This window comes from Aristolochia californica, unplaced genomic scaffold (genome assembly GCF_029961685.1).
Source record: "Aristolochia californica isolate CCGP_79_NKW_82.1479 unplaced genomic scaffold, dmAriCali1.0.hap1 SCAF_5, whole genome shotgun sequence".
Taxonomy (NCBI): Eukaryota; Viridiplantae; Streptophyta; class Magnoliopsida; order Piperales; family Aristolochiaceae; genus Aristolochia; species Aristolochia californica.
The window spans coordinates 40,611,472-40,632,694 of record NW_027182214.1 but is presented as its reverse complement, the minus strand read 5'-3'; positions in this window follow the sequence as shown (position 1 = coordinate 40,632,694).

Sequence of the window (21,223 nt, the reverse complement as noted above, 5' to 3'; positions counted from 1 at the left end):
TATAGTAATTTCATTTGGGTCCACTTGTATGACAGAGGGTAGTGACTCTGGTGGAGTTGAGTCACTATTTATAGTCACACTAGAACTAGTGTTAATTATTGATGTCAATTGAGGAGGTGTTGACATTCTTACTTCTACAAAAAAACAAAATTACAAATTAAAAACATAGAGAAAAGAAAGTTATCCAAACAACAAAGATCCTACACATAATTTAAGATACTTGTCTATTCTTAGAGGAAGGTACGTGACGTTGTGACAATCGGGAACGACCCTTGTCTTTCAATGCAGCAGGGTCTCTTTGAGCCAGTAGCCCTGCACCCAATAGTTTCTAGTCCAATATACCGATCCTTTTTTATATATAAATTTAAAAACTTCTAAGAGAAGGAAATAAGCATACCAACATTCTCTTCTAATATTCTGATGAAATACAACCTCAATAACAAGAAATTAATGATAAAAATGAAAAAAAAAAATTCAAACCTTACAGAAACAGAAAGTGTGTTCGCCGTTCAGGGATATCTCCAAAAGCCTTTCCAAGAATGAAGGAGCACTGCTGAAACGAAACAAGAGTTAGAAATTTTGTAGGGTAAGGTCGGCGACGAAAAAAAACAGAACATTAAATAAAAATCTTACCTCCCGTCGGACCGTCGCTTTCGTCTTGTCAGCGAGGAAGAACTTTGGATGAAGAAATTGAAGAGGAAGGATAAAAATCGATTGCAAAAAAGAGAGATAATTTACATCAGTCTGTATCTAACGTATCAATTCAACGAAATATTGGGTCTAAAAATAAAAATTATGTACTATATTCTGAAATGTTCTGATCTAATATGTATGATGAATACATACTTACAAGACTTGTTACTAGTCTAACATAACATAATTGGGTTGAGTTCCATATGCATAAAAAAAAGTTTTGTTTTGGTGAACAACAATTTAATTATTATGGTTGTTTTATGGACCACAATATTATATTTAGGAAGAGGAAGAGTTCCATAGGAATAAGAAAAAGACACATGAAGAAAGAACAAGCTCTGATCACACCAGATAGGGTTTTTTTTTACAATTTTGCAGTTAGGACATGATTTTTGTCTACACAATTGATTCAAAGAGCATGTTATCGTAATTTTAGTTCTCTCAAGTTATTGAAAAAAAAAAAAAACAGCACCAAATCACAATAAAAGCTGCAGAAAAAAGGTAAAGACTAATAATTGCATTTTGGATAAAAAAGTCCACTACCAGATAAAATATAATTAATATGGACACAATCTATACGAACAAAGATCAATATAAGTAGTGAACTAGCAAAAGTAGATGTGCATTGTACATTGAAAATGTTGATAATCCACATATTGTGACTAGAAGAAGGGTTTTGAGACTTTGTCCACAGGAAAATCGTATAGGATACCAAATGTAAGACGACATATGAATGACGACTGTACAGAATGCAATGCCGAGCAAAGGATGAATGATCCTTTTTAGCTTAAACAGATTCTTAAGAGAGAACAAAAATTTTATGCATTTAAAACCAATACCGCTGATAGCAATATAGATTGAAATTGGAAGGTCAAAGTTTAGGCCTGTGAGTAATAAGATAATAATCAACTACATGGTCTGCTAAATTCTCTTCGTGCTTAAAAAAAACCACATGATAGAAAACGATACAAGATAAACTTATTGATTGAGGAAAAAAGGTAAAAAAATGATTAAAATGATGTATTTAACTTTATCTGGAACATATACAACGAACCCCAGAGTTCTGTCAACCGAAGGCTAACTAGACTTACAGAAGATAAAAATGAAAAAAAAAAAAATCAACACTGAAATCACAGAGGAAAAAAACGTACTGAAAAAAAAAATCAACACCGAAATGGCAGAGGAAGAAAACGTATAGAAGATAAAAATGAAAAACAAAAATCAACTCCGAAATTGCTGAGGAAGAAAACATACAGAAGATAAAAATGAAAAAAAATAAAATCAACACTTACAGAAATAGAGAGTGTTCGCCTCGTTCGGGGATATCTCCAAAACCTTTCAAAGAATGAAGAATCACTGCTTAAACAAAACGAGATTTAGAGATTTTACAGGGTTAGGTTGGCGACGCAAAAAAAAAAACATTAAATAAAAATCTTACCTCCCGTTGGACCGTGGCTTTCGTTCGTCGGCGAGGAAGAACTTCAGATGAAGAAATCGAAGAGGAAGAAGATAGAATAGGAAGAAATCGTAGAGGAAGAAGAAAAAATCGAAGTCTTTGATAGAGATTGAAGAATCGGAGAGGGAGAGGGAGAACGAGGGATTTGAAGACCAAAATCCCCCGTTTCCCATGAATACCCGCCGACAGACAGTGATTTTTGCGAGAAAATAATGCTGAAACGGCATGGAAATGGCAGAGAAGTATGGGTTTTCCAAACGGGTTAGGACGGAAGGGAAGGGAAGAGACGAGACTCTCTGTCCCGAAAAAAATTTTAGAGCTCCCCCGATTCCCGAATTGCCGCTCGTTAAAACGAGCCGGTTCGAGAGCCAATGAGCCGAACCTGGCTCTGCTCGGGTGCGGCTCGTTAATATAAACGAACCTATTTTTGAGCTCGTTTTGATCGATTGATCAATCAATCACTTAATATAGATCAATCAATCAAGTACTATTTTTTTTGTATACAAGCAAATAACGACTAGCTTGAATTGGGGAAGCTATAAATACCCCACTAAATCGTGAGTAATGGAGTGAATGAACATTTATTGGCATATCATCAAGCCTCTATCATTTATCTTGAAAGTTTCCATCAAAAGTGTTTTAAAGAAAAAAAAGAGAGTGAGCCACACACTTTGAAAACCTTATTATCTTTCAATCATCTTTGCCTTCATCATAGTACGAGCTCCTTGGTCATTTCACAATGTGCTACAAAGGAGGAGGTAGCTTGAATTTCTCAAGGAGAAGCTTCTCTCCAAGTAAGGGTGTAACATTTTCCTTTTTTTAATGTATTTGTGAAAGATTCATCTAATACATGTTAATCTAGACAAAAAGGCTTAACTAGAGTTAGAATCTAGCAATAGTCTCTTGGGAGATTGATATTGTATAAAATCATGCATTGAACTACACGTGGCCAAAGAGAGCCAAAATCTCTTTGTTAATTTTCTAGCTATTAGGACATAATAGTGGAATTTTCCCTAGCAAGTGGCTACCATTAGGAGAACATTGATAACAAAAAATCTATTTGTCCCTATGGTAGGTGCATATCGTTCTTTACTTAGTATCACTTTTATGAATTATTTTTTAATCACACGCCCAAATTGTTTTAATTTGAATATCTCAATTCACCTCCCTCTTGAGAAACCACCTGGGCCAACAAATGTTATAGAAGAGGCTGGAGGTTAGGTCAGAACAAGAGGGGAAATCAATATAAGTTTCTTTCCTCTTTCTTTTTTCTCTGAATTCCATGTTCTCTAGAGAGAGAATTCCTTTAACTAAGAGTGAAAATAACTCTCCTGTTTTTTTTTTTTTTTTTTTTTACGATTCTATACTACCAAAGTACAACAAAAAGGACTTTTATCTCTTTTTCTTTTCTTTTTGTTTCTCTGTTGCTAAAGACACCCTTAGGGTGTTTCTCATAGTTCATTTGTCAGTACTTGAGGCAATGTCAATCTATGCTTCTAATAAAATTGGGAGAAATCTTATTTTGACATTTTCGTAAGATGCCATATGTGGAGCAATTTAGTTAGTTCATCGTTGTTACTTTGCATGAGCAACGTAGTTTGATTTTGAAACATGTTTTGTTTTTAATTTGAATATCTAAATCCCCCCTCCCTTGAGAAACCACCTGGGCTAATAGATGTCACAGAGGAGGCTGGAGATTTTTTCTTGTGTTTATTTATTTATTTTTGTTTAGGATTCTTTATTGCCAAGTAAAAAAAAAAGACTTTTTATCTCTTTTTTTTTTCTTTTTGTTTCTCCACTGCTAAAGACACCCTTAGGGTGTTTGTGATAGTTCATTTGTTAGTACTTGACGCAGTGTCAATCTATACTTCTTATAAAATTGGGAGAAGTCTTATTTTAACTTTTTCTTTAGTTGTCATCTATGGAGCAATTTAGTTAGTTCATAGTTGTTACTTTGCACGAGCAACGTAGTTTTATTTTGAAACATGTCTTGTTTTTCAATTGAATATCTCCCCCCCTCCACTTCCTTGACAAACCACCTGGGCCAACATATGTCACAGAGGAGGCTGGAGATTAGGTTCGAGCTAGGGGGAGATCGATAAAAAAAATTCCTCTTTCTCTTTCTTTTTCTCTGAATTCCATGTTCTATAGAGAGAGAATTCCTTTAACTAAGATCAAAAGTAACTTTGTCCTGTGTTTTTTATTTATTCTTATTTAGGATTCTTTTTGCCAAGTACAAAAAAAGGAGTTTTTATCTCTTTTTCTTTTCTTTTAGTTTCTCTACTACTACGAAAGACACCCTTAGGGTGTTTGTCATAGTTCATTTGTTAGTACTTGAGGTAGTGTCAATTTGTGTTTCTTACAAAATTGGGAGAAATCTTATTGTGACGTTTTCTTAAGAGGTCATCTGCGGAGCAATTTAGTTAGTTCATAGTTGTTACTTTGCACGAGTCAAGTGGTTTTATTTTGAAATATGTCTTATTTTTAATTTAAATATTTCAATTCACCTTCCCTCTTGAGAAACCACCTGGGCCAACAGATGTTACAAAGGAGGTTGGAGGTTAGGTCAAAACAAGAGGGGAAATCAATAAAATTTTCTTTCCTCTTTCTCTTTCACTTTCTTTTTTCTCTGTATTCCATGTTCTCTGTAGAGAGAATTCCTTTAACTAAGAGTGAAAATAACTTTCTCTAGTGTTTTTTATTTATTTTTGTTTATGAAAAGGACTTTTATCTCTTTTTCTTTTCTTTTTGTTTCTCTGCTGATAAAGACACCCTTAGGGTGTTTGTCAGTACTTGAGGCAATGTCAATCTGTGCTTCTTATAAAATTGGGAGAATTCTTCTTGTAACGTTTTCTTAAGAGGTCATATGTGGAGCAATTTAGTTAGTTCAAAATAACGCAGTGTTATTTTGAAACATGTCTTGTTTTAAAAACTTCAGCTTTTCATGTGCTTTATCCAATCTGATGTAAGTTCAAGAATTAGTTTCCATGGTAATCAGAGGTAACAAAGTTTTATATAGGATGATTCTAGAGGATCTGCAGCCTAAGGATAGGTTATTGGAGCATCGGGGTCAGATGTTATTCGAATCTGAATATTTATTCAACGAAATTGGAACTGAATACCTGGTTTTCTTTTCCTCAACATGCCTTCAGATTTAGGCTCATGTTGGTAAATTGACTGAACGCAGATAAAGCAATATCCTGTCAGTATCTGATCTGTTTAAAACCTTATTCAGTCATTTGATACGCTTGCTATCTCTGAATCATTAATAAACGACCTTTAATGTTACTAACCTGAGAATTCTAACCTCTATAAGGATTTCAGCAGGGTTTCTTCCCACCTGGAACATTGTGACTTCAAGAGCTACAGATTTTCTACCTATAATACAGTATATATCAGCAAAAGAGAGAATTAGTTCAGTGACTTTCTTCTGTTGTAACTTGTGATCAATTCAACTCGATGAAGTTCTGATTCAGCTTCTTTTTCTCTGTTCGGTACCCGGCTTTCATGTGATCGTGATTAAAAACAAGGGTTCTGCAGGAAAAGAAAATGGGGGCCGTCTTTCTTCCATACTGTTAGTGTGAAGCCAGCCTCCGGTGGCCAGAGAATCAGCTGGAAACTTTGGCACCACTCGAGCAATGGTTAGGGTATCATCTGTGTGGCTCAACTCTGCAACTTAGTGATAGTTAAGCCAGTTTCGAAAGTTCCCTACAATAACCATCAACTGAAATAAAAGAATTCAAACAAAAACGAAATATTTGAGCTTTGTGTGTGTGTGTGTGCGAGAGAGAGAGAGAGAGAGAGAGAGAGAGAGAGAGAGAGAGAGAGAGAGAGAGAGAGAGAGATGACTGCTCTTTGATGTCACTGAATATTTCATGAAAGCGCGGCAGGCTACCTTAACAGGAGGGTGATACCAGTCAGCCAGACGATAAAAGCATCACTCGAGGTGTCTAAAGCTTCTCAGAATTTGGCAGGCTGGTATCATCTCTCCTGTGGGTAACCTTCGACGCCTGCTCTTCTTCTGCTTCTCTGCTGAATTCTGAATGAGCCAGTCGTCTCCTTTATAGGAATCGTGGACAAAAAACCATAAAATATGCCAATGATTAATCAAACATTATTAGTAGCAATCGAGTGCGCAATTGCGGATAGGATCGAATCACAGCAGCGACGGCAGCAGCTGTCATCATGTTTCATACGTCATTCAGCCTGCCTGGGCTCTGTATGTATTCCATCCGAAACAAAGAACGGTGGACAAGCTCCTTTGGAAAAGTGGGATGTTAGGCAGAATCATTCAGTGAGCAGGGATAGAAAGTGAGACCCTCATTGGATAGGGAATTACAGTGGAAACCCGTGACGCTCAATGGTGAAGAAAGGGTTGGGATGTGCTGAAAATAAAAAATTTAGAGATTTTGAAAGACTCATTTACATTGCGGTGAATGATTTCTAATGGGTTTGAAAACATAGGCCTTTAAAACACAAAACTCTCATTACTGCGATGAATAGAGTATCAGAGACTTTTGGCTTGTTTTATTTCAGGAGACACCTATCAAACCTCTTATTTAAGATATTCTACTTTTTGTTTTTAGCAAATCCCAACCTGTGAACACCATTAAAATGCTGGTTTCTCTCTAGTATATATTTCTAGATTCAGTGGCAAACAATGGGTTAAGTGCACTTTTTGCATGTTTCGAGGCTCGTTGAGCCAATTTGAAAATTTTTAAGAGATTAGTTTGGCTTGGTGGTGGAGAACTAGTCTTGAGCATGACTTATAGCTTACTACAAAACCTGAATGGGATCGATCGGTTAAATCAAGTTTAACTAGACTCAAAGACCTATATTGAGTTTTTGAGAAAGAAATAATCCATTGATTTGATTATAAATGAGTATAATGAACCTCTATTTATAATAAAGGAAATAAATAGAATCAGATTATAATTAAATTTCCTTTGTTCTAGTTATACCCAAAGTCAAACACTAAAAGATAAACCATAGAACAATTGAATAACTGAATATAAATAGAATACCAATATGACTAAAACACATTTAAACTAAACTTCTTTTGTGAGACCTCCTTCTCATGAAACTCCTCTTAGACTTCACCATATTAATTTTGGCTATGAGACTTCTTGCCGTAAGAGTCGACTAATAATCTGCTATACCTATTCTTCAATAGTCCCCGTCAAGGTGGAGTTTATAACTTTAGCTTGCATTGAAAACGATTCTTGGTCTTCAAGAAAAAAATTCTTTATATTACTCTCCTTAACGTAGATATTTTGGTCACATAAAATTTAATTACCAAAATACATGTAATTCTTCATTGTAGATTGTACTTTTTCTCTCAAGTGATAACTACATCCATACTTCAATTCCAGAAGGAGCCACAACCACTGCAACACTTAACTTTCAAAAGGAATTCACATACTTAAAAGAAAATAAATAGCAAGGAGGTGCAACCACAATAACACTTACAAATTCTTATGCCTATAATTTTTTTGAAGAAGATGTACATCAAATCAATAGAGTACTAAAAGTGACTAAGCTTGATTTAGCCTGTAGAATCTTTCATACTTCTCTTTCTAATCACCCCCTCAAGTTGGGAGGTATTGACAGTGATACCAACTTGAAAAAATAAAACATAATATTGGAAGATATAATGTAATTAGGGTGTCACTAATATACTTAGTTTAAGTTTCTTGTCTCTTCTTCACTCTTATTAGGGTGAAGGATATATTATAATATTGGTATTTCTGGAATCTATAAATAAAGCTTATGAGGGAAGGTGTGAAAGTAACTACCCTCCTCTCTTTTTCTCAACGTGCTCTCTCTCCTTCTCCTTGACCGTCTCTTTTCGTTTTTCCTTTTACTTCTCCTTCTTTCTTCTATCTATTGTGTAGCAATGAGATATTTGGAATCCTGAAAATCAACATGGTATTAGAGCTGTGATTTTTAGGATTCAAATTATCCTGAAGGTGTTGTTATTTTGATGAAATCTGAAGGGGTCTTATTCTAAGATCATCTTCTCTGTTTGTTTACTGATGCCTCACTATTCTATTTTCGTGAGTTTCTGGTTCATCGCTTACAAAAGTTACTGATTATCTTGCCGGATTATTTCTTCCATGGAGAAGAGAGGTTCATCGCTCTTTTCAGAAGCGCCATTGAGGAAGAAATTCTGTTCCGAAAACTTGATCTTGATCTTGCTACTGATTTTTTGAAAACTCCTCTGATTGCCAACTCTAGTTTATCGTTGTCATTATACGCTCTATCGGATTGTTACTGAAACTCCCAATTCTTTACAAATCCGTATCACTGCCGCTACTGCCTCTTCGGGATTTTTTCTGCTATCTTCAGAAATATGTCGACGGATAATTCAGAAACTCCTCCTTCGCCGGGTCCTCTATTTGCTGGCATTAGATTTTGGAGATCTTTCTTATTTTTGAAAAATTATTTGCCATTACTATTACTGCTTAATTGCTGATTTTTGGAAGTTATTCATGGGCCCCTCCATACCGAGTTCATCGCCAGCTTCAGAGGAAAACGACTTAGATGTGTTTCTTCTTTTGCTCCCTGGGAGGAGAGGTTTTTGTTTCTAACCCGAAGTTGCTCTCTAGTTTCCACTATTATTTCACTGTTGCTTCTTCGGGATATTCCTACTGTTAATCCAAGTTTAGGACCGGACCCGCCTGAGTTCACCCAGCAATGGTTTTGTTGACCCGAGCTTACTGGTTCCTCACTAGTCTACCGAGTTATCTCAGGTCAACTCGGTTTGGGTCAACTTAGTGAGTCAACTCGGGTCTGGGTCAGCCTGACTCAACCCACTTATTTTCTTTCTCAGTTATACGTGTTCAGGTCTCGAGTTCTATACATATTTCTTCTGTGACTCGGTTATATTAGTTTACTATTTGACTTGGTTCTCTATCTATGGGTGGATTATTATCTTAGATTATTACTCGGTTCCAACATACTATTTGGTGCAACTTCCTTACTTCTTGATGGACTCGCTGTGAATTATTTCATGGGTCCTTATTACTCTTAAGAAATTCCATTATTTACCAGTTATCCACTGCTATATAATTGCACATATGGTACAAGTTATTTGGGCATTGACCCATTTTTGCTACTGCTATTGTGTATATTTGATTGAGACATTATTTTTGAAGAAGAACTTGTCAATTGCTTGCCTTGGGTTCATTATTTTCTGATTGGTGTTGGCATTGGTTCGTCTGATGCAGAATTTGAATTTCTTAGAAAAATAAATCACAAAGTAGCCTTAGCATCGTATCTTCCTCATTACTCATTACCCATTGGTTATTTGACAACCTTCCTCCTACCATCCTTTTATTTGACTCTCACTTACCCTATTAAAGCATTGCTTTGGTTGGTCCTATTTATTTATATGGGTGTTTTTAAGTCCTTTGAGACTTTTTATTGGCACCCATGGGTTTTTATCGCAGTCTTGTGAAAGATGGGCATTACTAATTTTTGTGATTATTATCACTATATTTGTTCAAAATCATTTGAGGTTGGTTTCGACCTATATTTAACACCTATTTTTACCCTTTGAGAGTTTATACCTAGTGTTGTACTTATCCTTGGGACACTGTGATAGAGAAACTTATTACTACATCTAAGTTATTTGGTTCAAACTGGGATCATTGTCATTACCTCCCAACTTGAAGGGGAGTGTTGGAAGATATAATATAATTAGGGTGACACTGATGTAATTAGTTTAAGTTTCTTGTCTCTTCTTCACTCCTATTATGGTGAAGGGTACTTGTAATATTGGTATTTCTGGAATTTATAAATAAAGTTTATGGGGGAGGGTGTGAAAGTAACTACCCTAAGTATTCCTCCTTTTTTCTCAAAGTGCTCTCTCTCCCTCTCCTTGGTCGTCTCTTTTCTTTTCCCTTTTACTTCTTCTTCTTTCTTCTATCTGTTGCATAACAATGTGATATTTGGAATCCTGAAAATCAACACATAATTAGAGTGATTATCTCCTCCATAAAAGGTATCCCAAGGATAAGTATCCAATTGGACACACTAAAGAAATATGCATGATAAACAAGTGTGGAAAGCAATCTTATAGGATTACAAACAAAATAGCAATAATAATCACTAAAGGGTAATGCATGTCACTAGAAGGATGGTGAAAACCACCTTAAGGGTACCAATAAAAAGCCTCGACGAACTTAAAACACCCATATGAAAAAGGAACCAATTGAAGCAACACATTCAAAATTTGCCCTAAAAGAGTAAAAGAGTAATTGGGAGATTAAAGGAAAAGAAAATAACTACCACGGTAATAAGAAGGAGATTGTAACCATAAAGCAGAAATAACTTATGAAACTATTTGGACGAAATATGACCTCAACGGAATTTCTATCGGGTGACTAAAATTTTTGAGAGTTAAAGCTGCGGAAGATACACAATCGATACAAACAAGCAAGCCATCACTAGAGAGGAGACCTGGATTTTGGATAGAATGAGCTTTTATGAGGGGTTTTTAGAGAAAAGTAGAGAAGTGATAGTCATCCTTATCATCTAAGGTGCAACTACAATATCATGATCAAGTTAGTCATTCATCAATGACAAACTATTGACAACTGGGTTTGCTTGGAGAAGAGAATGTTACCTGTGAGGAAGAAGATCAATTTGAAAGGGAAGTTCTTGCCAGGATGCTTCTTCATTCATGGAAAGACAATGATTCAAATAGGTTATCAACAACTACAAATAGGAAGTGCAGCATGAACGACCAAAGGTTCTGATGTTCTATTGCTTCTAAGTTTCCTTGCCCAACCAGGGAACACTTCACACTTAATCTCACAAATAACACCATAAAAAGAAGAGCTATTGTAGAAAAAGTTCTTTAGTCATGCAATGGAATTTTTTGTCATAAAAACCAAAACTTCAAGTCCTTCACTAGTAAGGACTTGCCTTCAATGTCAGTCTTCCCTCGATTAAAATCCTTCTCCATAAGGATTGGAACTCAAAGAACCCGAAAGAAATAAGGAAGCCTTTGTTGTATCAAGATAAATACCTTATGATGAATTCTTCTTCAAGAAGGACGCGATTTCAACCAATATTGTACTATCGTCTTCTAGCTAAGGTTACAATTGTTGTTTAGAATCCTACAACAACAAGGAGTCAAGTTTTAGAGAGCTTTCTTTTTCTACCTGGGATCTTATCAAGTTGCCATTTGCTAAGAGAGAGATAAATTATTTTCAAAAATAAACTCAGAATTAAATTATGTAACAATTTAGGAAGTTAATGACAAATCCATCAAGAGATTATTTTTCATGATTTCCTAAAATAAAAAAAATCTTGATTGATTTTTTATTTCTTGTATTAAGGAAATTCAAATTATTAATTAAGAAATCAAATAATCTTTCTTTAGCCTATAAATAGGGTATTGATGTAAATTTCATTCTGACTCAACAAAAATTCCCCATCTCTCTTTATGTTTGTGGATTAGGCTCATAGGGTTGAACCACGTAAAATTAGTTTGTGTTTTTTTGTTTCTTTTATCTTGAATTTCATTTTTGCTTAGAAATTTCTCATGGTATCAAAGTTGAAGGTCTAATTTTAACTATTTTTTGTTGCACAGTTAATTTCTGTCAATTTTGTGCAATATTTTGTTTATTATTTTTTATTCGAATTGATTTATGAATTAGATAAGCATTTTGCCTCTTGTTTTATCAAAATCTATTGAAAATGGTTTATAATTTCAAGTTTTTCACCAATGTGTACCGTGTTTTTGAACCATTTTTTACATTGCAATATCATGATTTTATATTTAAATTGAAGCATTAGTTTGAATGGAGACTCAGATCTAATATTTCACCTCTTGTTTCATCAAAATCCATTAAAAAATGATAGTGCAATCAAAATTTGAAAATTTTGTGTTAAAAGGAAGACGACGAGCTAGTGTAGCTCACCCTAATTAGCATGCTGGCTCGAGCATCCAATTCCAGCAACTAGCTTTGACACTTGAACATCGTGCAGACCGAATACAATGGTACTAGGTACACAATGCATAATTAGGGTGGGTTCGGTTCCAACTCGAGGATGCATTGTGTAGTTCAAGATCTGTGTTGGAAAACCGACAAATACTTTGCCTAACACACCGCATAGGCTTTTAATATTCGCATCGCATCCCGCCTCTCGAATCCATATCCAACATGCAAATTCGATGCGTGATGCGAATTGAAGATCCAACCCTTTTTGCTATTCATTTATAGTTTTTGGTATGATTTTCTTATTTTTTACTCGAATTAGACCAATTTTTTGTTCAAACAAAAAAATAGTCATATTTCCTTCATTTTCATTAAATTTTTATGAAATTTTCACTATTGTTTTTTTTATAAAAAATCTTGTATTTATTGTTTTTAAAAGGGGGATGAATTGAGAAGGAATTTATTTATCGAATTAGTAGGGAGATATTTTTTCTTGTTGGTATTAGGAATAGATGTTGTGTGACAGATAAAATCTCATATTCTAATTCCTTTTCTGACACCATATTAATATGTTTTCATATACCATATACCTCTATTTTATCTCAATTTTTTATCACTTTATTTTTTTGTATAAAGTTCTTTGTTTTATTGGATCTATATAGGACGTGCTTGTCGAATGATCCGCTCTATAGTCATTACCATCTCATCAAGATTTCATCCATACCACATGATATTTTATCGCACCATTAACAATACCATGAACAAAGAAAATCCTCTTACTCCTAATATGAGATCTCCTTCCCTTGAGATTTCACCGTATTACTTCTGGTTTTGTGAGACTTGTTGTTGTGAGATTCATATAAGACTCTTTCATACCTGTTCTTCAAAACCCTACCTGGGTCAGATAAAAAAACCTAAAAAAAGGTGGTGGAGAGCTGGTCTTGAGCATGCCTAGTACGCAATGTTAAAAACCTGAATCAGATCAATTAGTTGAGCGAGGTTGTATTGGACCCAAGCCCCTATTTGGTTCAAATAATAAAAACGACGGTTCACTCGATTGAATCAACAGGTTCAATGTTTAACCGAGTAACCTGAATCTGTTGGTCAACTTCAACAAGTGGGGAGAAATTCTTCCTCCGCATGAAGGAGATGATAAGGGAGGCAGGGCACCATCTCCTTCCCCCACCCTTATTTGTGCACCAAGAGAGGAGGATCCCCCATCATCAGAGATGGAGAGGGCAAAGGCTCCTTCCTCTTCATAGAGAAAACATATGGAGAAGGAGCTGGCGCCCTGCCTCTCTCCTCTTCTTTAGCTGGCAAAGGAATGAGCCCTATTCTCCCTACACCTTGCAGAACAAGGAAGGGAAAGGGTCCTTCCTTTGTTGGCAGAAGAAGGGCGGAAAAGGAGAAGGAGCAGGGGAACAGGGTTCAAGGTTTATGAATCTTACTGTAGTTAACCTGGTTCGTTCATATTTGATTTTGGTCCCTGACCAACCTTTCACTTTTGGGCAGAACTGTATTGACTAGCCCAATAAAACCAGATTGATCTAGTTCCTGTACTAGTTGCAGAACCATGATACATTTTTTTCTTTTTAACTTTAAAGTTCACATTTCAGCCTATGAAAAACAAAACTTTCCTCTGAAAGCATAAGGCGCATCATCATGGTGTCCAATTTGTTCAAGGTAGTGCATAGTAGAAGACAAATCAAACCATGTTTTTTTGTAATCAACACCAAAACTCTAAAAGTATGGTGGAGCTCATTATTGATGCAAATGCTCCAAAGGGCGTGTGGAAGTCATGAAAAAATTGATTGGGTGATTGGGGGGGGGGCGCGGGTTGTGGTGTCCGATTTGTTCAAGGTAGTGCATAGTAGAAGACAAATCAAACCATGCTTTTGCAATCAACACCAAAACTCTAAAAGTATGGTGGAGCTCATTATTGATGCAAATGCTCCAAAGGGAGTGTCGAAGTCATGAAAATATTGATTTGGGGGGATGGGGTGAAGGGGGGAGAGGAGTGTTTTGTCCACTGTGAACTTGAAATGAAGTTAATATTTCAATTCATCTTAAGGGGGGGTTAGTCCACAATGAAGTCCAATGAATTCCCCCCCGTATTACTTAGTTCATTAAATAATGGCGTTAGTGTAGAATGAATAAAATTGAAGTGAGACAACACACCCCCACCCCCCCCCCCCCCCCCCCCCCCCCCCCCCGTCGGCCTTCCTCCCTCCTCTCGGCCTCCCGGGTTCTCTTCTCTCTCCAGCCTCCCTCTTTTCTCCCTCTCGGCGTATCGTCGAAGGGTCGCCTCCATCGCCGTTGCCCGTTGGCCCGCCGCTGAGGAAGACGACGTGATAATTGGTTTAATTATTCAATTAATTAAACCATTAGTTTTTCATTTTTTTAAATATATTATTAATTAATAATATGTAAAATATATATTATGTTATTGATAAATTAATATTTCTCTTTTCTTCTTCTCTTCTTTCCTTAATTCTTCATTTTTTTTAGTTCTTCTCCTAAACACTTAAATGAAGCAATTCACTCTCAGTTTCATGGTATTAGAGTGATTGAAATAGAGGATATTAGGATCCAATATTTCTATCAAAACAAGGTCAAAGTAGACTTGGAAAGAAGGGAAAAAATAAGTAGAAACTAACCGGGTAAGGTTACTCTTATCTTCTTGTTATTCTTCATTTGTTTGTTGTAACCGACAGAGGATTTATGTGGTGAATCAAGAGTTGATCTTGATGACATTTTAACTCTATTACTCAAATTTAGAGATCTCTTGGAAAGAAGCTCTGCGTTGCCAGTTTGCGTCAAAGGTCACATAATGGTGAAGGAAAATTTGTTTATTGTATTCCAATTATAAAATTTTAGTTGAATGATTCATTGATTGGAAAAATCTATGAATTTGATATGTAGTATGGAAGATGTTAAAGAAGCGCTAATGGCATATTCTATAATTAAGGGATTGAGTGGCATACCTTGTAATTACTAAATATTTTAAGTTCCTTTTTTATCTTTATCATGTATTAGGGTTTCTACCCTTGATTATAAATAAGACATCATGAAGAGGGGAGGCATATACTCTAGCTCCTCTCCTCCCTTACCTAAAGTCTCTCCTCTCTCCCACTTGAGCTCCTCTCCTTGAACCCTCTTCTCCTCTTTTCTTCTTTGACTTCTTCCCTCTTTTTATTCTCCTCTTTCTTAAACCTCTCAAACATGAAACCATGGAACCTAATATGGTATCAGAGTAGGGATTCTAGGGTTTTTTTAAGCTGTTCTAAAGTTAAGCTAAAGAACATGGAAAGGGGGACATTCTCCATCAATTTTTGAAGCAACCTTATTATTAAACGATGTTGTTTAGGTATTCATTTTGTGTGTTTTTTTAATTTCAAAACCATCACGCTCAGTCCTCTTGTTGATCTCTCAATTCAAGTGTTGAAATTCCTAAAAATTATTGTTTTTTATGTCTAAAAGAAGGCTGAAAGTGAGTTTGTTTCTTTGATGGTTATTTGAGTTCAAAAATCAGTTTTATTGATGCCAAAAAATCACCCTAAATTTTTTGAAAAGTCCTCTCTGAATTCTAATGACTAGTTTTTAGAATTTGAAGGAGTTTTATCATCTCAAAGTCATTAAACCCTAAGTTAGGGTTTGAAACTAATAGCTGACTGCGAAGTTGTTTGATTCCAAGTGTTTAAACAATAGCCTTAAAATTTTTGTGGGCATCAAAGGGACAATTAAGTGAAGCTTTTTGCTTCAGCCATTGTGATTTTTAATCTTTGTAGCTCATCTATGGTGTTTTTCATGCACATGAGCTTTCATACAAGTGCTAGAATTTCATACATCTAATTGATTTCAACACTTCTATTTTCTCAAGTTGGTTTCTCTAGTTATCCAATTGTGTTATTCTTCCTCTTGAGTAATTGACAAACTTTTTTTGTGATTGATCTAATGGCTGAAGGTTCACAAAAAGTTGGGTCTTCGTATGTTGAATTCAACAAACATGATTTTCTAAGAATAACTACCATTCCAATAAAGGGGAGCTAATTAATTATTCATCATGGTCCCAATCTGTCAAAATGATTTCTTATAACAAGAGATCCAATTGGGCACTTAACACAACCACCTCTATCTTTAGTCATCAATTGGCTGATTAATAGCATGGATAACTCCATGCTAACAAAATTTTTTCACTTAGATAAGAGATATTTGAGAGACTTGTCTTAAGTTAAATTCCACTTCTGACAGTCTGTAGAAGATTTATGATATTTTTCAAGAAATGTATATGACAAAGCAATGTTACAATCTTCATGATTACTTTAGTAGATTTGGAAGTCTCTTGCAAGAGTGGAACTTGTTCGACCATATTCTACTGATATTGTAGCACAAGAAAGACAAAGGGAAGCATTGGTTTCTGTCATAAGCATTGCCAACTTAAAATCTTATCTTGAAGTTGTAAAAACTCAGGTACTTAGCTTTTCTGTTAGACTTTTGATCATGTTTGTGCTGCAATGCTCAAGATGCTAAACAAAAAACCTACATCTCAGCTAGAGCAATTGGAACACTAAGCCATATTCTCCCAAGCTAGGGTGAATAACAGCTATGGTTGAGGAAGAAGAAGAGGAGGTTGATTTGGTGGTAGGGCCAAGGAAGAGGTTGTGATTCCACTACTACCTCAAATTCTGGTCAAATTAGATAGTGAAAAAGGCCTCAATAATCATGTAGGTGAGAAGTCCTAGAATTTACACGGGAGACCAGATTTTTACAAGGCTAATCATGCATCCACATCAGCAACAAAAACCGTTTCTTACAAAAACTCAAGACATTAAGGGGGGGGGGGGGGGGGGGGGGGGGGGGGGGGGGTTGGGTTAGTCCAAAATGAATCGGACATGAATTACTCCCACATTACTTAGTTCATTCAATTAGGCCCTTAGTCCAAAATGATCTCCTCTTTATTTGAATCACGGCAGGTAATGTGCTTAGGAAAAAACCGGGGAATTAGGTTTCATACCTATTTTGCAAATCATCCACATGAATCACGCGCGCACATTTCTCTCTACTCTCGTTGAAGGAAAAAGTTTCCCACAAAATTTTTCTCCCGCTCGGCATTCCTCCCCCGAATTTTTTCCCCTCTATCTTCTCCCTCTCGCCCTCCCTCTCTTCTCCCTCTCGACCTCCGCTGCAGAGCACGAGAGCCAAGCCTCTGTTGCATAACCTCTCGGCCTCCTGACCTCTCTTCTCCCTCTTGGCGTACCATCAGAGCGCCACCTCTGTCGCCGTTGCCTGCTGACCCGCCGTAGTCTCCCGCCATTATCGGCGTTGTGAGGAAGACAACGCGCGCCGTGAGGAAGACAAAGTGGTTTAATTTTTCTTATGTTAGGAAAAATTAAACCAGCGTCATAAAAATAATAATCCTTATATTTTATTTATTCAATATATTCATTTTATAATTATTGTATTAAATTAGTGATTTAATAGTCATAATTAAAATATTTTTAAAATAAATATTTGATAAGTTGTTTTGGTTTAACTATCCCATTGCTATAATTAATTAAACCAATGTTTTTAAATTTTGTGACAATATATTATTAATTTATAATATGTATAAATATATATTATGTTATTGATAAAATAATTTATATAATTATTTATTATATTAATTTTTTATTACTATATTAAATTAGTGGTTTTTAATGTTAAATATATCTTATGTTATTAAAAAATAATTTATTTCTTTATTATATTCGCTTATGTTATTTTTTACTTTTATTTAATTTTTTTATAATTTATTCTTATCACACGTAATTATTATATTAATTTATAATAAATTTAATAAATAAGTAATATAATATAGTCTTTCATTAATTAGTTTATTAATATATTTTAATACTACACATTAAATCACTTACAAGTGTAGTAACCATGCTTATTTTGGTTAACTATCTGTTTATGGATATGTTCTATTTAAGTATATTATAAAAAATTACTCGTTGTCTTGTTTATATCATATTTTTCATTTTGGGGCACTAACACTAGAATTTGTTTCCCAATGCACTTGAACTTGTCTATACTAACACCCAAGGATGAGTTGAAGTTGAATAAATCCATTTAAGATGAATTGAAATCTTCACTTCATTTCAAGTTCATTATGGACTAACCCCCCCTAATGGTTACTCCTTCGAATACACATACAACCACAATTGATACCATAGGTACGTATTCTCTTATTTCATGTTCCAATTCATCACCTTGAAGGAGTAAAGTTGGTAACTTAACCTTCTTATTGCCTTGTGTTACAGACCGATTTGTATCTATTACAAACGTGTCCCGTACAAAAGTTCAGGGTACTAGTTACTCTCATATAGCCTCTTCTCTATCAGTCAATAATTTTTTTTTGGTTCCACGGTTTCCATTGAGTCTCTTGTCAATTAGTCAATTGACCAAAAAACTTAACTTTTTGTTACATTTTTCCCTCTAAATGTGTTTTTTAGGACATCAAAATGAAACAGATAATTGGTGGCGGCCATGAGAGGGGAAGTCTCTACTTCTTGTACTCTTTCATTTTGACGACCATAACAACCATCAATCTAAATGCAAAACAATGGCATAATAGGATCGGTAATCCCTTGTTGTTTGATTTTCAAAAGTTGGTTCCATCACTTAAATCTATTATTTAGTTAAGTTACGAGTTTTGTGATTTTTGAAAGCATCACCACTCTTTGTTTCTTCCTAGACAAAATAAAGTAGCTTCTAGATTGTTTTCTTTAGTTCATTCTAATGTTTGGAGACTCATTCATGTATCAGATATTTCAAAATTTTAAGTATTTGTGATTTTGTGGATGATTATAGAGTGTCTTGGCTTTATGTTGTGAAGGATAGATACGAAGATTTATCTATCTTTGAATCTTTTTATGTTATGATTTAAAGTAAATTAGAAGAAGATTCAGATTTCCAAGCCAGATAATGCCAAGGAACCTTTCTCTTATCAATTTTAATCCTCATATCAAAAGATGGGCAACATTCATCAATCCTCTGGTGTTTACACACCTCCACAAAATGGTGTGTCTAAAAGGAAGAATAGACATCTTATTGAGGTTGCATGGGCTATTTTGTTGTCTATCAATGTACTTCAATAATAGTGCCCTCATGCGATTCTTATTGCTTGTTTATTTATTATGGATGTCTTCTAATGTATCTTCCTTGGTTACTTTAAAACTCAAAAGGGTATGTTTGTTATTCTCCATCTATGGAAAAAAAACATTTATTTCAAAAGATGTCACTTCTTTTGAAAAACAAACCTTCTACTCTAGTGTTTCTCCACCTAGTTTTGAGCCTTTCACAAGGATACCAAAACCTTTATTCCACCAAATCAACATATTCTACATGATGAACAGCCTACCGAGATCTCCTCCCCCATTACAAATATCTCTCCTATGGAGTCCTCTACTAGCCCTGAAGTAAGTTTCCCTCCATCTTCTCCTATTATGTTTAGCCCACCATATGACACTAGACTTATTGCCCTTTGTAAGGAGCTCTGGTCCTCTACCTCTCATCCCCTTGCTTATTTTTTATCTACTCACAGATTGTCTTCTAGTTGTGTCACCTTTTTGGCTATCTTGTCTTTTTTTATATAGCTACCTTGTCTTCTTCTTTTTAATCTTACCACTTATGAAAAGGCTTTCCGAGATCTAAGATGGCAAATTCCCATGGACAAGGAGATGAGGCAATGTGTGGATTTATCCAAACTTCCCCCACAAAAAGTGGGGGTTGCAGTTGGGTATTTACCTTAATATATAATCCAGATGGAACAATTACTCGGTATGAAGCACGGTTACTAGCCATGGTGTATACTCAATCATATGGCATTGACTATGATGAAACTTTCTCACTAATGGCTAAGTTAAATTCATTAGAGTTCTCATATCCCTTGTTACTAATTTTAAATGGCAATTTTTTTATGGATGTTAAAAATGCCTTCATTTGTGGCGACTTATTTGAGGAAGTCAATATGATTCAACCACCTCGTTATGGGATTGAGGGGGAGAAAATATGTTGCCTCGGGAATGTAATTTATGGGATGAATCAATCCCCTCACGCTTGGTTTGACAAATTTACCAAAATTCTGGTAAGACTTGGTTTTAAACAATGTGAAACTGATCATTATGTTTCTAATAAAATCACAATACAAGTCATGATACTTATGACTGGCTATGTAGGTGATATTATCATCACAGGAAGTGATTGTGTGGGATTTCATCCAGTTAAAGAGAATTTGAGTAAAAGTGTTTCAAACCAAAGATCGTAGATTTTTAAAATATTTTCTCGATATACAAGTTCTTCAATCTAGTCATGGAATATTTTTGTCTCAAAGGATGTACATGCTCGATTTGCTTAAAGAAATAGGAAAGCATGGATTTAAGCCGATTGATGCTCCTATGGAAGCAAATGTTAAATTATGTGCCGAATTTGGGGATAATGTAGATGTTAGAAAATTTCAGAAATTAGTTGGAAAACTTATTTATCTCACACTTACTAGACCGAACATCTCTTACTCATTCAGTGTTATAAGTTAGTGTATGCATCAATCATGTAGTCTCATGGGTTGGTATTAGAAATAATCCTTTAGTATCTAAAGAAAAATCCAAGTCAAGGTTTATTACATAAATGTCATGGGCATACCAATTTTGAAAGATTTGCAGATGCAAATTGGGTTGGCTCCCCTGATGATAAAAAATCCACTTCAAGTTATTGTACCAATATTGGAAGTAACTTGGTTACTTAGAGAAGAAAAAAACAAAGTATAGTGGATAGATCCACTACGGAAGTAGAGCATAGGGTCCAATAACCAAGCTCATACAGCTACATTGTGATAACCATGAAGTTATTCATATTGCGGCCAATTTGTTTTTTCAAAAAAGCACATCGAAATTGATTGTCATTTTGTTCTAAGTTGGTGTCCTATCTATGAAATATATTCCCTCCAAAAATTAGGTAGCAAATATTTTCACAAAATCCGTTGCAGTAGGACCACTTGGTACTACTTGCAGAAAACTTGGTATTTAGATATTTTTGCACCAACTTGAGGGGGAGTGTTGAAGAAACACTAATGATAAATTTTATA